The sequence below is a fragment of the Eptatretus burgeri genome, unplaced genomic scaffold, assembly GCF_056783735.1.
Source record: "Eptatretus burgeri isolate ZD-2024b unplaced genomic scaffold, Ebu_testis_v1 Ebu_testis_scaffold_178, whole genome shotgun sequence".
Lineage (NCBI taxonomy): Eukaryota > Metazoa > Chordata > Myxini > Myxiniformes > Myxinidae > Eptatretus > Eptatretus burgeri.
This window is the reverse complement of record NW_028222128.1, coordinates 39,613-57,707: the sequence shown is the minus strand read 5'-3', so window position 1 is coordinate 57,707 and position 18,095 is coordinate 39,613. Positions and strand designations below refer to the sequence as shown.

The following is an 18,095-nucleotide window of genomic DNA, read 5'->3' as shown; positions in this document are numbered from 1 at the left end:
AATTTGTGTGTGCTTGCCCAATTTTGCACCAAATTCTCAATGGCTGTTCAAATGCCAGGTATACCTGGTGTTGGCTGAATGGTTCGGGTGGTAGGCTTGGGATCCTCGAATCCTGAGAATGGTTAGGGTGGTGGGCTTGGGATCCTCGAATCCTGAGAATGGTTAGGGTGGTGGGCTTGGGATCCGAGGATTCTTGCCAGGTATATTGCTGGGGCCCTGTGGATGTGCCTTTTCAAGGTTTGATATTAATCGGACAATGGGTTCCTAAGTTATGGCCATTTATTTACCAAAACAATGACAGGACACGGTGCAATGACGTCACAATTATTTTTCTTCTTTTTTATTTCTATTTTTTCTGCACGTACGGCCACGCACGTACTGAGCACGTACTAGTTATGTTAATTGTACAACTGTCATTTATGTAAACAGATGTACTGATTCGGTTTTAATTCATTTTTTCTTGAAATCTATTTTATTATGGGATGGGTGGGAGAAACATTATCAAATGATGTGCTTCAGGGAAAGGCATGACAAATCATCCAGTAATATGTGTACCGGCCGAAGTGGACATCACTGATGCTGATGGGCCGTCTATACATGTTCATAGCATGTGTACAATGTGTAATGATGTGCACACGTGGTTATTTTTATATCCGTACTCACCCTAACACATTGACCATCCTTTATTAACACTTATTTCATGCTCCTCTTATTCCAAAAATTTATTTACTTTCTTTTTTAAACTTCCAGGACCATCAATTGCAGCATCAGCTCAAAAATTTGTGCCATTGGATAAAGATACAGGGCAGAGGTAAAGTGATGATCTATTATTTTTTCCTAATTTCTATCGGACAATGATCAGATTATACTTTAACATGTTATGATGGAGCATAGATTCTTAACCTGGGGGTCGTTTGGGGTTTTTCTGGGGGTCATGAAGGGGTCATAAATAACATCAATTTGTTGAGCGCATTTTTAGGAACCTAACAAAGGTACATACCACACACAACTATGACTATGACGAAAGTTCCTTCTGATCACGTTTTTCCTATGCACCCGTTATGCGGTGAAGGCCATCTAAAATATGTTATGTGTGGTTAAGGAAGTATTGCATTGATGATGGCATTTACATGTGGAAATCGTGCGATGAATATTATGAATGTTGAACGTCCTGCTGGACCTGGTTATCAGAGGTTTGGGGCGAACACTCACCTCCTCCGACCAGGACGTGGTTATGGCAGTCGCCAGCATGGCGAGATCGCCCTCAGCGAGCGTGTTGTCAGTCATTCATCTCAACCTCTCTTCTCTTCTTAACCCTTCTACCCCCGCCCACCCCCCCCGTAGCCCTCGACTTCCTGCGATCCCACTGCAGGTGGGCAGTGAGAACGTCGACTTCTCCAGGTAAGTCGCCGAGTACCAAAAACTCAGCGCAGGTAAGGCGGTCAAAAGCCATCACGATGGTTCAGGCGGAAGTGAGAGTAAGGAAGAGACGCCGCACCATCACCATGCCATGCACGCACTACCCACCCGGTCCCCCTTCCCAACTCAAATTTATCCCTTGCACGATCATGACCCCTATCCCCCGGCGCGACGTCCCGTCAGAGGACCTGTTCCTCTGGACTCCCTAATCGCAGGCCACTTCCCCGATAAAACTCAAAAACAAATGAGGGACAAACGGCGATACATGGCCCGTACCCGACCCATGGGGTTCAAACAACCAAATACCAGACCCGGAGCGACCGCCGTTGCCGAAACACACAAGTTCGAGGAGATACCTCCCGGGGAAATGGACCCATCCGTACAAACCCTCGGGCGACCCTCGGCACCCGTCGGCCCCATCGACGTCAGCGGTACTTCGGGTGGAAGTGTGCGTCTTCTCCTACAATTTTGGAATAAATGTAAGGTTAAGCCACGTCGAGCCGACGACCCAAAACGGAAGCGAACGGGAAATCGCGCAAAACGTCTCGGCAACTATGGAAGACGGTCTCTACGTTACCCTACGAAAGCCGGCGGCCCTCCCGCCCCAAAATAATACGCTACAGACGTCTGGAAAAGCTGCGCCGACAAAACAGCACTCGATTCTCCTCGATAACAAATCGGCTAGTAAGTGCACGATCGACGAGGACACGATATTTAAAGCGTTCAAAAGTAAATGGGAATCGCCAGACAAATTCTCCACGTTCGAAGGCTTTCACACCACGCGGGGGAGTGATGACTTAAGTCGGCTGCGCGAAAGCATCATGCAGGACGAAATCGATAGGGCTCTGGGGCAACTAAAACCGGATAGTGCACCAGGACCAGACGGCGTCAAACCCAGGGTTCTTCTCGCCACGGAACATAGACACAAATTGCTAAAAGAACTATTTAACAGCTGGATGGAGGACGGGGTCATACCCCCACAAATCAAAGAATGCCGTTCAATCCTAATCCCGAAATCGGCGGACCCTGATCAACTAGCGAGTTTAACTAACTGGAGGCCACTCACCATTCGCTCGACGATCGCGAGGACGTTTAGCCGAATCCTCACCAATAGACTCAGTGAAATCGTTCCGACCAGCCCGCGTCAACGAGGTTTCATAAAAGCACCAGGCTGCAGCGAAAACGTCGCGACGCTCGCCAACACCATGAGAGAGGCCAAGCGCAACAGAAAGACCCGAGCCGTCGTGATGATCGATTTCGCTAAAGCTTTCGACTCCGTCTCCCACGCCCACATTTGCGCCTCCCTCCGCGCTAAATATATCCCCGAAAATACGATTAAGTTCATCGCAAGCACCTTCGTCGGGGCGACAACCGCGTTCGACAAGCACGGGGAAAAGAAAATTCGGCTACGAAAAGGGGTTAAACAGGCGGACCCGCTGTCTCCCCTTCTATTCAACTGGGCCCTCGACCACCTGACCACCGAATTAGAGAGGACGGGGTTTCCTTACATGTTCAGGAAAAGGGGCTCAGGCGATTCAGAGCTTCGGAATGCCCAAGAAGATTGTGCTGCACAGGAGAACAGAAAAAATTTTGTTGTAGGAAAAGACAAGAGGCAGACGGAGTCGACAGACAGGAGGTTGACGTGGATGTGACTGGCACGAACCACCCCAGATGGAGTATGCCAGGCGAGGAGTAGGGTTACGGCGGCACCGGCAGAGTGGCAAAGAAAAAAATGGCGTGACAACGAATGGACCTGTTTGGCATGGTTCACCTGTTTGGCGTTCGCCGACGACCTGACTTTGGTCAGTGGGTGTTGGCAGGGCATGCAGGTTAATTTGGACATCGTCAAACGATTTTGTGACAACGCCGGGCTCGATCTCAATCGAACAAAAACCAAAGAATTCTTCATGCAACACGGCCATGACCGCAGTACTATTTACAACGACTGCGATAGTTGGACCTTTGGAGGGGAAGTGATTGGCATGCAGGCCCCTGAACAGCAACTCCGTTATTTAGGCACCAGGATCAACCCGACATCAATTTTCCACCTGAAGGACTTGACCCCAACCCTTAGCCATTGGCTCAACATCAGGGACGCCCCGATTAGAGCCACGACACGGGCAGCCTTGATCAAACAACACGTCATCCCGAGGCTTCTCCACTAATTGGTCCACAGAGTGACACCCCTCAAAACCAGCTCCAAGAAATTGATCAAACAATCAGGATGGCTGTAAAACGAGCTCTCCACCTCCCAGCACAAGCTTCGGATGGCTTTCTGTGCACCAAAACACGGGACGGTGGCATTGGACTAATAAATCTGAGTCAAGCCATCCCACGAATTCGAGCGGCCAAAGACTGGGCCCGAGTACACTCCCCCGACAAGGTGACCCGTGCCATCTCCATGGGATCCTCTACCGGCGCCTCCCTCAAATCTAGTTTCACCAAATTGGGCCGAGAGGCAAACACATCCAGGAGGATTTGGACTACGGGCTGGCGCAAAAAAATTCGGAAACGCTGGTACTCCCTACAGGTATATGGTCTTGGTGCGGCCGCATTCCACAACGATATTGTGGAATTCCGCATCCAACGCCTGGTTACACAATTTGAAGCTAGGTCGGATTCGGCATACATTGGCAGCTCTGCACTTGCGGTCGAACACTTACCCGGTCAAAGCCGCACTGACCAGGGGACAGCCTGAAGCGGACGCGGCCTGTAGACTCTGTCGGGCAGAGTTGGAAACCATCTTCCACGTCCTTTCTGTCTGTCCAGCGGTTAAACGAAATCGCATTCGAAGACATCATCGGATCTGCGAAATGTTCGCTCAGGTTGCCGCGAAAAATGACTGGAACTGCGAGAGGGAAACGACAATCACCGGGAAGCAGGGAGAAAAATACAGACCAGATTTAGTCTGCACTAAACAAGGACACCCAACTAAGGTCCTCAACGTCACGACTGTATTTGAGAGACACCTCCAAATCCCAGAACTGGCCTTCAGAGCCAAGCAGCAGAAATACAAAATCTTGTGGGAACTTTTAGAACATAAATTAGGAATCCAGCAAATTGAGATACAAGGCTTTCCCGTAGGAACTTTTAGAACATGAACTAGGAATCCAGCAAATTGAGATACAAGGCTTTCCCGTAGGAGCTCGAGGCAAATGGTTCCCCCATAATTCTCTCGTCTTCGAAAAACTGGGAGAACGCAATGTTAGACGGATAGCCATAAAAATTTCCAAGATGACCCTGCTGATGTCCCTAGATATACTGGGCGCCTTCACTCGCGAAACCCCCGGCACATCGACGTGACGACCTTCCCTGCTGCCGAAGTCACACACTCATCCATGCTGCTAACCTCTTCCTTCCTCCAGTTGCCCAGCCCCCGATCCCCCCCCCCCTCCTCCCGCCCTCCTCCTCCCCCCCCCACGACACAAAAAAATATATACATATAGATACAAATTGTTGAAAGCTGGATAGACGATGGGGTATATATATAGACCTGTATATATATATATATATATATATATATATATATATATATATATATATATATATATATATATATATATATATATATATATATTCCTGCCTCTACTTATATATACATACATACATGCAGGTGGCTTCGAGCAAATTTTCACTTTATGGGGACAGACCGGATAAAAGCACCAAATTTTTTCCACTTGTTCCTTGATGCATTAGTTATGATATTTTGGTAGGACCCATCTAATCAGAGCATGCTGAGGATATTTAATCAGCTAATTTGTCCATCTGTCTGTCTGCCCATCAGATCAGCCATTTTTCTTGCGATTCAAATGGTCACTGCCCTGAAAGAACATAACTAAGCACATCTATCTTATAGTAAATTTGTATATTACCACAGGGTATGACTATTATAATCTCAGATAACCATAACCTGTATTTATGGCCAAAACAAGGTCAAATTGTGATAATTTATATATTTTATTACTTTGCATTTATCTAATTTTGATGGTTATTTCTCGATAACCCATTTAACTATTCAGTTTAGATATATTATTAATGTTTGCGATAAAGTAATTATATTAGGTGCAGAAAACAGGATTATCAACACTGTAGAAGTCTGTCACATGGTGACCCTCAAGGTAAGAGGGGAGGGCTTCAGAGATCGAAGTGCTGCAGTATTTTTGCTGGGAATTTCCTGTCAGAAAGTGTGTTTTCCTGATACTACTGTTACATAGGACAACAACTGGTTCTGCTGTGAAGATTTGGATGTTTGATCAGGTAATTGTAATACAATTTCTACTTAAAAGCCTTTGAACATTTTATAGAATATGATGTAGACACCATAGAATAATATCCTTCACCACCATAACAGATGACAGGGAAGAGTTAGCTGGATTGCTGCTGTCTTGAACAATAATAATCCCTGTTGACATCAGGCCATGTCCTAGAATTATTACATCAGGTCATGACCTATATTCCTAGATAAGAGCTGAGCATTAAACTATTAAAGGAATGACCAACAGTGCAGGCCTCATGATTTAGAAAGTGTATGTATCCGGGGAATGTATCCATATTCTCATCCCAAATGGTTACTTTATAATGTGAAACTAAACAGTCAGAGCATACTGAAAGGCCTATAGAACTATACCATGTGTTTTGGGTGGCAACTATCCTGATATGTATCTGATTAAAAAAAAAAAATTCTATGAAAAGCTCAGAAAATTCCCTTTCAGACCAAAATATTGTTGGGGATTCGCGCCCGCCGGCGTGCGAACGGCCACGTAACTCGAATCGCGGCACGTCGCCCACCAGACGGACAATCCAGTCGTGACCCTCTCGGACTAACGCCGGGAACTAGTCACGGGTGGACCTTTCGGCCTCACCACGATCGTGCCAATCGGCCCCCCGCGTGGGATAGGGTTGCTCGCCAAATTCGACCTACCTAAGTACCCACACGGAGGGTAGACCGGGCGATCGCACCTCGCCGCAGGTCGACTTCGGACACGGGCCACTTTAAGCGACCCGTTCCGTACTATCGGGATAACCGAGCGGTGTTATCGTCGGCCTCGACGGTTCGATTAATTATCGGGCGTTTTAGCCCACGACCAACCCTTTACGTGAAGTAAGATGGAGATTCAATAGAGGAAAAGACGAAGCGAAGCGGGAGAAACAGTTCAACATAAAGCACATTTATTTCGCGATGAACGGAAAGCACACATATACAATTACACCAAAAGCAAATGTAAAAGAAGAAGAAACACAATAATACACAAAAAGCAAATATAAAAGCAAAACACAATGCAGAGCTAACCGACCACCGAGCACACGGCAACACTTATACAGTTTTACTTCACAGACGGCGCCGACAACACATATGCTCAAAGCAAAAGAAAAGGACCACCCTCAAGGATGAGGGGGGCAGGCGGGCCTGGGGCCGAGACCGCGTCGGGCCTACCCGTCTGGTGATGAGCCGCAAAATGGCGCTGGCGCCCCGACTCCGCGGGCCTCGCGGACAGTGTCTGGAATGGGGTGGGAACGGGGCCCCCTTCTCGCACTATCTCAGCGTGGGGGGATACAGGAGGGGGTTGTTGATGCTCGGGGGAAGGAGGATATCTCCCTGTCTCGGGTCCCGCGACGAGCGTCTCCACCACGACCTTGGTCGCGTTGCTGGCCTCTCCCTCCGCAGCTCCCCGACTCTGACACGAGCACCCCCTCGACCGCCTTCGCCGCCGCCACCTCTCCAACTCTCCACAGCTCCGTCCAACCGCCTTCTCCGACTCCTCTCTTGACTGGCTCTTCCCAACTCAACTCCGAACTGAACTTGACTGACTACTACTGCTTCTTTTCCCAACTCAACTCCGAACTCCACTTGACTGACTCCTACTGCTTCTTCTTCCCAACTCCACCGACTTCGAACTCTTCACTTGACTGCCGAACGCGGCCCTTTATATCCCCCGTGGCCTCGCTCCTTCACCTTCGACCCTTTACCTCCGACCCTTCACCTCTAACTGGCTCCCCATTGGACCGAGGAAAAGTGGGCGTGAATGCTTTTTGATCCGCGAATTTGCATATAGCGACCACACTCCAACGCACCTGGAGGCGGGGCCAAATCGCCCCACGCTCGCCGATAGGACAGAACAGAAGTGGGCGTGAGTCGTTTTTGATCCGTTTTCTTCGGAAAGGCCAGCGCTTTTGCACCCCTGCTCGGTGCGCGCCCTGCACGAGTCCAGTATCGGTGCCCACAAGCGGCGTGGGAATGACGGTGATGCGATGGTTGCGAGGGCGAGTTGTGACGGTAAAGGTCGTGGCTGTTGGTGTGAAGCGGCGTTGCGGTTGGTGGTTGTTGTGTGATGGCTGTTGAGACGTGGTTGGTGGTGGTAGTAATGGCGGCTGGTCCAAAATAAAGATAGTAAAAGAAAAACGGCTATCTAAAGGGGTCGCAGCCCGAATGAATGACATATTCCCTCTAAACAACGGGTTTGGGCCTAACTACACATATACTTACAGAGATATCTCACCTAAGGGACCTGAATGGTGGTTTGCGAATTTCGTCAACCACAACAATATATACATGGGTTGGGTAACAGGGGGCATGTGCCGAGTGCCCTCCTTTGGATCCACCTCTATCTATATAAAAGAACTAAATTTATTGCTTTAAGGGGGTTGATATTTTTGTTTAAAATTAATTTCCACCCCTTGGTACATACACCATACAATTAATTGAGAAATGTTCACCCACCCTGTCCTCCTGTCAAACAGTTAACATAGTCATGTCTTTTTGTGACAAGTTTAAATCAGTTGCTACTGACTGAATGTGAAATGAACTGGAAAATCATGAGTTCATTAATATAACATTTGAATGCAGAATATAAGTTATCATGACATGGTGAACATGTGTGACATATGGTTAACTAATATTTTCTCCTTTTTGCAGATAGAATGGACTGGACACTGTGTGCTATTTGCCAGTTACCCACTGGTAAGATTCCAAAGTGTCCATTAAATGCAATGGGCCCAGGAGACAAATCAGAACTATACAGATGTTTCCTCAACAACGTTAATGAATTCAAAAAACTTAACTACTAGTGCCACTCAGTTTTATAGATGACATCACTGTGAATGACTTTGTTGAAAACCAAGCTTAGTTGCATAAAACCTGCCATAATAAATTTAGCACATATGAGCTGCAACTCGCCCAAATAAATAGGCACAGGGATGACACAGAGGGAAACAACCGGAAACAACCACAAATGAGAAACGATGTCGAAAACGACTATCCCAAGACAAGGACTTGTGTATCTTCTGCCAAAAAGAATCTGGACAACTTCATAAATTTCAGACTCTTGGGGCAGATCATACTGTAAGGAGTATGGCAACAGACTTGCAAGACTCAGAATTATTGGCCAGGATTGAAGGTGGAGACCTCATTGCACTTGAGGCTAAGTATCAGTTGCTCTGTTTGGCTGGTCTCAGAAATCGACATCGTTCCACGATGAGACAACACAAGGATTGTTCAAGCAGCCGAAAAGAAGAAAGTAAAATCCAAGCAAGAGCTTTTGTAGAACTCGTAACTTATGTTGAGAATTCATTGGAAGATGGAATATTCTACTTCAGATTTTCTGAACTGCGAAATCTGGATGAAAATCGCCGAAATTATCTTGGCCTAAAGAAAGAAATAAACAAGGTTCGGTTCAAAGAACAAGTTCTAGAGTACTTCCCTCAAGCCCAAGAACAGAGTGACGGAAAACATGTAATACTAATGTTTGAACAGGGAATGCAACAGATGCTGAAAGATGCTTTTAAGTGTGACGATGAAGGTGATGCATTGATTCTTGCTAAAGCTGCAAACATAGTGCGCAAGGACATCTTCACCTCAAATGGCTTTCAGTTCAATGGCTCTTTCCCATCTAACTGTCAGCAGGGGTCGGTGCCCACCACACTGAAATCACTAATATCTATGCTGCAAAATGGAGCCAACCCAAAAGATCAAGATTCAACAGACTCTCAAACCTGCCTCACACTTTCACAGACCATCCTCTTTAACTGTAGAAAACGCGGTTCAACTCCTTCCAAGTGTCATCATTCATTAAAGTCAGAACCCCCATTGCCTCTCTATACATTGGTTTAAATGTCCACACTGAGACCAGATCAAAAAAACTGCTCACATAACTCTATGAGTTGGGTCTCAGTGTAAGCTATGATCGGATCTTGCAACTTGAAAACCAGCAAACAACTGCTGTCTGTGAACACTTCAAACAGGAAGGTGTTGTATGTCCCGCCCAGTTACGACATGGACTCTTTACTGTGGGTGCTCTCGACAACCTGGACCACAACCCATCAAGTTCTACAGCAAAAGGTTCCTTTCATGGAACAGGAATAAGTTTATTTCCGTTTCCCACTACATCCAACATGGGACACTGCCAGAGTTCAATCAGCCTGCCTTCCATTGATGCAATGAAGAATCATCTCCTGCCTGATAAATACACCACTGTACCAGCTGTTGCCATGAAGACATCAAGTGTGTCTGTTCCTGAGACACCAAATCCCATTAAGGTAATAGAGGGGCAACTGGAGAGAGCAAAGTCCAAAGAAAGATCCTGGTTGGAGGTTGCACTCAAACTAATAGAAAAGAAGGAACTGCAAAAGGGTGACACTGTATCTTGGGCTTCATACCATGCCTCTATGCAGCCTCAAGTAACTGATGACATACAAGCGTCACTTACCCAACTTTTGCCTTTTTCTATGAGAAGGCAGCTTCAGCAGCCATTGGTCAAACATGGAATGGATGTTCAGCAAAAGGCCACAGAGTTTCTCAATCCAGGAAAGAAACCAATAACTGCATTTGATGCACCACTTTTTATCTTGGCAAAATTTGTTCAGTGGAAATTTCCTGAAACACATGGAGAGGACAAACACATTGCAATGTTTGGTGGCCTCCACATTGAAATGGCCTTTTGGAATACATTTGGTGACTATTTAGAGGGATCAGGTTGGACAAATGCACTTCGCCAAGCAGGCATTGCATCATCTGGTACAGCTGACTCATTCCTCGTCAATCCATCTCACGAGAACTAGACATGCCCACCAAGTTAGCGCCTTGGCTTTGTCTAAACTCCAGGAGGATGCCTTCTGAAACACTGAGGGACCACATACTGAGGAAACCAAGGAGACATGGAGACAGGAGATGATAACAAAGAGTCCAACATTTCAACACTGGGACACAATTCTCAACATGAAGATTATGGGCCTTATCTTCATAAGGGCACACACAGAGAGAAACTTCCTACTTTATGTTGAGTCACTCAAGAATCTGGTCTCATGGTTCTTTGCTTTTGATCACTAAAACTATGCCAGATGGATTCCAATTCACATTCGTGACATGGAGAGTCTACCACTGCCTATTCTGATGGAATTCGAGAAGCAGGGTCACTGGGTTGTTCCTAAAACATTGAACCGTTTCTCAGCCACACCCATTGACCAGGCCCATGAACAGAATAATGACACAGTCAAGAGTTCAGGTGGTGCAGCGGGACTGACTGAAAACCCATCAGCTTTCAGGAAATGGATGATAGCTGGTCCTGAGCAAGCTCGGCTTCTCACAGAATTTGACATAACCTACTTATACACAGAAGATGAGAACAACCTGCAGCACCACGAAGAGGGCATGTCTGCACAGAAAACATTCAAACAACAAGTTTCAGTTCTAGTTGAGACAATCTGTGAGATGGACAATCCTTTCCGAAACAACTCTTCTGAACTGACATCCTTGGACAGCCACAATATCATGGATGACTCAGTAGTCAATACAGTTCGCACCATTGAAGCATTGGGAGTGAACCAGTCCAAGAACTGCCACATGTCAGTGATTACTGACCGCACACAGTCGATTCATGTTCCCATAAAGAAAAAATCCCTTGCCCTCTTCAGAAGTCCAAAATTAAAGATCAAATCCAAACAAGCTGGGAAGATTGTGATGCTGAAGAATGATGTTTCACTCTTCTCCAGATTATATATTGTGATGCAGCATAAAGATTGTGATATGAGCACATTCTTTAAACATGAAAATCATCCATCCCCTCCCTCTCTGTCAGACAGTGGAAAACTACGTCTCAGGAAAAAGTCTGATCTGCTGAAGAACTTGGATGAGCAAAGTCACATAGGGCCGCCTACTTCCTTTGATGTCAAAGCACTGGATGGTGCTGCTGTAGTGCACCTCCTTCCAATGACAAATATCATCACATTTGATGAGTATGCAGACAATGTTTTCATTCCACACCTCATCAGTCAATTACATAAAACCAAGAGAGTAGATGTGGTCTGGGATACCTACATTGCCAGCAGCCTCAAGGAGACAGCAAGGGAAAAGAGAGGGAAAGGAGTTCGTAGAAAGGTGTCAGGTAAAACCAAAGTCCCAGGAAACTGGAAGGAATTTCTACGAGATTCAGCTAACAAGCAGGAACTCTTTGGATTTTTGTCGGAGAAAGTTGCATCACCATGCGTCAATTTTCCCGATGGCAAGTCAGTATTTATTACATCTGGACAGAATGTAGTGGCCAGAGGTGCTAATCATTACATGTTGCCATGCGACCATGAAGAGGCAGACACCAGACTGTTGATTCACATTCCGGATGCTCTGGAAACAGGATCTACCACGTGTTTGGTATGCACGCACTGTGGACACTGGTGTTCTCGTCATCCTAATCAGCAAATTTTGTGACCTGGTCGCCATTTATCCAAGTGCAGACATCTGGAAAGCATTTGGAACAGGCGAGGATTTTGTTCATCTTCAGGTCAATTCCATTTGTCATCAGCTGGGCAAAGAGAGATCTGTAGCCTTGCCTGGATTCCACAGCTTCACAAGTTGTGACATAACATCTGGTTTCTTCAAATGGCAATGGGAAAAAAGTGGCATTGGAGACCTGGAATTCACTTCCTGAAGTTACCCAAACATTCAGCTGTATGGCACTGAATCCATACAAGAATATGGTTTTGGACTCTCAGCACTTCCAGATCCTTGAGCACTTCACTGTCCTTCTATATGACAAAACAAGCAGTTTGGAATCAGTCAATGAAGTAAGGAGGGTGTTATTCTGTCAGAGGAATAAGACAATGGAGAACATACCACCAACTCAGGATGCTCTCATACAGCACACAAAGCATGCAGCTTACCAGACAGGCATAGTGGGCAACTAGCCTTTTGCCTCAGCAGAACACTCCTACTCCAGAGGGCTGGGGTTGGACTTGGGAGATGGAAAATCAGTCATGGTTTCCCGTCTGGACCACCCTACCCATTTCCTCTAAGGCGTGTAATGAACTGGTGAAGTGTGGGTGCAAGAGCAAGAATGGTTGCAGTATCAGGTGTGCCTGAAAAAAGGTCCAGTGGAGATGTCCTGAACTTTGCAGCTGCACATGTCAAAAGTATGGAATATGCTATCAATATGTTTATTCATGTTCTACTTGAACAATAGGAGGTGTCATTTATATGATCACATGGGACATTGGTTGAGACCAGGCTCAGTGAACTAGATTTGTTTCCCTCCAGTGAGCCACTGGAGACCCGGATATTATGTTTGTCACAATGATCACTCCAATACTGCATACATGTATATTGTATATCTAGATATGGAGTACATTTGGTTGTTTGCGAGATTCAAAGTGGGAAAGAACATTAAATGTATAATGGTATGTTATTAAGCAAATAAAAATTAAAAAAAAACATTTCATGTGATTTTACAAATGATACAATATTTTTGCAGAAGATCAACTATTTTAAAGAAATTTATGAAAGAACACAGAATATCTTATCATTCTGTGTGCATATTTGGCAAAATATGACAAAATACACTAAAATGGTATATAATGGTGTCTTATTGCTTCGATCACATGAGTCCTACCAAAAAATGAAAGTTTTCCATCAAGCTCGTAACACATAAACATTGATGCTTTTATCTGGTATGTCCCCATCAAGTTGCTAAATGTTTTTAAGGGAGCAATGAGTGTCAGGTCAGGTAAGATCTGTGACCTGCTACAGGTACCATGTAAACCTGCACTAAACTGTTCCATGGTCGGGTTGTCGGCGACTAAACCGTCTCCCCCACCAGGTTTTCTGGTGAGGAGGGTGTTTGGATATGGACACCCAGCAGGATTGAAAACAAAACCTGTCAAAGGGCGGAGGAGCTCCTTGTGAGCCAACGGCTATCCATATCTAGTGCCCAACTGTGTCTGCGGACGTCCTCCTGCACTTGGGTTACTTTTTTATTAGGAGGTTGGTGGCAGGATTTGCACTCCGGCCACCGTAAAACCCTTCATTCCACAAAACGCTAAAACGCAAAAAAATCTGAAAACCCACTCCGTGGGAGTGCACCTCCTGTGCAGCTTCGCTTCGCAGGGCAGCTCACCGGATGACGGGATTGGGACAAAGCCTTCGGGACCCCCAATCTTTGATGACAGGAGGGAAACCACGGGGTGACATCCCTGGGTCAGATTGCGGGAGAGTGTGTCGGAGTGGTGCTCAGGTGTCGTCCACCAGACGGCGGTCTCCTTGGGTTAACCTCAGGTGGTCCCTTCGGGTGGGTGCCTGGTATGTCCTATCCCTAAGAGAGGATGATCACCTGTCTCTGTTATCATCTGAGCTCAAGCGTTTGGACAACGGGATTGCAGCTCTCTCTCTGAGGTTCGGAGACCGGATTGCTGCCAGACAATGGTGGGTGGTTACACCTACTATTGGTCTGGTCGCTCTGATGGTTACCATACCCAAGGAGTTGCTGTAGCTGTGTCCAATAAGCTGACCCCAATGATAATTGAGGTAACGCTGGTCAATGAGCGTATTATGAGATTAAGGATTGGTCACTCCTTCGGTGTCATTTCTCTGGTCTCTGTTTATGCTCCGACTGAGGCGAGTGATCTCACCGTGAAGGATGCATTCTACGCCACGCTCGAGTCTGTGTTTGATCAGTGACCCAGACGAGATACACTTCTAGTCTTGGGGGATTTCAATGCATCGACTGGAACTGATAGGGATGGTTATGAGGTGTGTGTTGGTCCCCATGGGTCAGGAACTATGAACCAGAATAGCACTAAGTTCCTTGACTTTGCAAAAGTCATGGACTTCGGGTGGCTGGTTCATGGTTTCAGCGCCCACAAGCTCATCGCTGGAATTGGTATTCCAACGCTGGCGGTGTGGCAAAGGAGACTGACCATGTCCTCATTGACGGTCATTGGAGGATGATCCAGAACTGCAGGGTCTACCGGAGTGCTCAGTTCCTCAATACTGACCACAGGCTTGTTGTAGCAACTCTAAAGCTGCACCTTAAATCCTGGAGGATGGTACCATCCCAGCCTAGGCTGGATGTTGGCAAGCTCAGGGATGAGAGAGCAGCTGAGGAGTTTGTGAACAGGCTGAGTGGACACTTGGGGGGTCTGGGTGCTTTGGGAGGTCCTGAAGAGTTGTGGAGTGCCTTCAAGACCACCGTCCTTGAGGTTGCCGGTGGATATCTTGGAACTCACTGCAGGGCAAAGAAGAATTTTGTCTCTCAAGGGACACTGGATACCATTGACCAGAGTCGCAGGGCCAGGCTGAATGGCAGAGCTGAGCTGTTCAGGGAGCTGAGGTGTAAAACTGTACGTGCACTGAGGGCTGACAAGGAGGCCTATGTGCGAGGAATCTGTGAAGGGGTGGAGCATCACCTGTGGAAAGGTGATTCTCGTCCCGCTTACAGGGGAATTCGCGCAATCCAAGCCCATCCCTCGGAGCACTGCAGTTAGAGCAGAGAGTGGTAGGCTCTTGACAGAGGGGTCTGAAGTGAAGGCCCGCTGGGCCGGTTACTTTGAGCGGTTGTACCAGGCTGATCCCCCAGCTGTCGAGTTGAACGTCAAGGGTGTTACAATCCCTGTTGCTGACCCTCAAATCAACTGTGGTCCACCTTCGCTTGTGGAAACACGGGCTGCGGTGAACCGGTTGAAACGGGGCAAAGCTCCAGGGATCTGTGGCATCCATGCTGAACTTCTCACGGCTGGTGGAAATACTGCACTCGTGTCGTTGCATGCAGTTTTGTGCTCTGCCTGGAACACAGGCATCATCCCAACTGATTGGAAGAGGGGCCTTGTTGTTCCTCTCTGGAAAGGGAAGGGTGATCGCCAAGACTGCAACAACTACCGAGGGGTGACGCTGCTCTCAGTGCCGGGCAAGGTCTTTGCTCGAATAATTCTTGATAGGGTTCGCCACCATCTGCTTGAGCACCAGCGTCCAGAGCAGTCAGGCTTTACACCAAAGAGGTCAACGATTGACCGTATCCTTGCTCTTCGTGTCCTCACCGAATGCAGACGAGAGTTTCGGCAGGGGCTGCTTGCAGCCTATGTTGATCTCTGTAAAGCGTTTGATTCAGTGAATCGGGATGTCCTCTGGAGGATTCTTGGTCTTTGTGGGGTGCCACCAAAACTGATCGATCTGATGTCTGAACTCTACTCTGGTACTGAGAGTGCTGTGAAGTGTGGTGGTACCATCTCTGACTTATTTCCAGTTGTTACTGGAGTTCGTCAGGGATGTGTACTGGCCCCCACACTTTTCAGCACTTGTATGGACTGGATTTTAGGGAGGATGTCGGAGAGATCAAGCTGCGATGCATCGTTTGGGAATGTCAAGATCTCGGACCTTGATTTTGCAGATGATGCAGTCATCTTTGCGGAGACTTTAGATATCCTTTTGGGGGCCCCCGAGGTGCTGAATGAGGAGTCGGAGCCGCTGGGATTACGGGTTTCTTGGGTCAAAACTAAGATCCAGGCTTTCGGTGACATCTTGGATGCTGCTGTCCTGTTTGTGTCTGTTTGTGTTGAGGAGGTTGAGGCCGTGGAGAGATTCACTTACCTTGGCAGTGATATTCATGTCTCTGCTGGCTGCGAGTCAGAGGTCAATAGACGTCTGGGTCGGGCCTGGGGAGTCATGGATTCACTGGATCATGGGGTGTGACGCTGCCGGTACCTGTGCGGGAGGACGAAAGTCCGTGTCTTCAGGTCCTTGGTACTTCCAGTCTTGCTCTATGGATGCGAGACTTGGACTCTGACCAAGGATCTGAGACGGAGACTTAATTCCTTTGGTACCAGGTCTCTTCGGAGAATCCTTGGCTATCGCTGGTCGGATTTTGTGTCCGACGAGCGGTTGCTGAGAGAGACTCGGATGAGATTTGTGACCTGCATAGTCCGTGAGCGTCAGTTGCGGCTGTATGGACATGTGGCTCGTTTTCCTGACGCTCATCCTGCTCACCAGATTCTCTCAGCGAGGGAGTCTCATGAGTGGAGCAGGCCAGTGGGCTGACCACGTGCCTCGTGGTTGCAGCAGGTTGACCATCATCTCAAGGAGATGGGGATGGGCCTGGCATCTACCTAGGGGATGGCCAGACGGAGGCCCCTGGAGTACCGGCGGAAAGTGGACGCAGCGACACGCTGTTCTGGCACATGCTCCCATACCTGACCTGGCCTGAGCAATGAACCATCATGCAAACGGAATATATGCAAATTAGAAGATGAGAACTATGAGTTTATTGGTAGTATAGTAACGCAGTATTTGTAGTATTATATAATGACGAAGTAGTAACAGAATATAAGGATTGTAATTACGTCTTTTTGTGTCATTTTATGTCTGTTTTCAAGAGTACTGTTCATGTTTACTTACTGCATTGAAAAATGTCTCAGAAATCAACAAATAACCATTAACTAGTGTATTCTTTTTCATGTAAACACATACTTTCAATAAATAACTCATTTATTGATATTATTAATTGTATAATTGCATTCCTTATCCCAGAAAATGTGTGTTTAGACACCAAGATTGTTATCCTAAGTGGCATAGAAGCTGAGATAATGGCACTTATAGGTTTTTACATGGTGGCCATCCTCTATCTTGGGGACGTGGGTCCTACCAAAAATTTAAATCTTTGGCAATGGAGAGCACATGGAAAATATTTGGTGCTTTTATCCGGCGTGTCCCCAAAATTTTGTTGAGCCACCTGACTATGTCTGGTGCACATTCAAACAGGACAATTCTTAAGCTAACGTTTCCCTACTTGTACATCGAGATGGTGAACTACTCGCAAACGGACCACGCCACTCGATACATTCGTACCGACCCTGGTGATATCTAAACCCCCCCACCCCCCCAAACTTAATGATATTTTTTCAAAAGTTATTCACAAAGTGATGAATCATTGTCATGGGGTATGAAGGTGGGGGGATTTGATTGTTCACTCATTTAATGATTTCATTTTTCGTATTATATTTTTAATTCACAATTTGTCTTATCTCTGCTGCTTTTCTTTGTTCTTCTTCAGCTTGAGTTCAACATCATGAAGGACAAAGTGGGAAGAAGTCGAATGCACGCGCATTGTGTCCCAAGCCTTTTGCACAATTAACATTGAGACTGAAAAAAAATCACAAGAGGAAGACCACATACAAATGTTGGAAGGATTTTGCGTGTTGGTCAGAATTAAGTGAAAATGTAATGGAGTTGGACAATTCAAGTCAGGGGAGGACCCTGTTGCACTTGGTGACACCCGCAAATGGAGATAATAACCAACGTGAGAAGCTGTATACATGTCCTGAGTGTTCTAAGGAATTTCATCAGCTATCGGGTGTAAATGAACACAAAGTAATTCACAGGAAGAGTTTTCTTCTGAGGCCTCTGGAGAAGGCACACCTGGATTTGT

At 46.7% G+C, this 18,095-nt stretch overlaps 1 pseudogene; it reads left to right on the top strand.

The window, feature by feature from the left end:
- Nucleotides 1-8,337: 8,337 nt before the first annotated feature.
- LOC147007423 (uncharacterized) lies at nt 8,338-17,801 on the top strand (annotated as a pseudogene).
- Nucleotides 17,802-18,095: the final 294 nt, after the last annotated feature.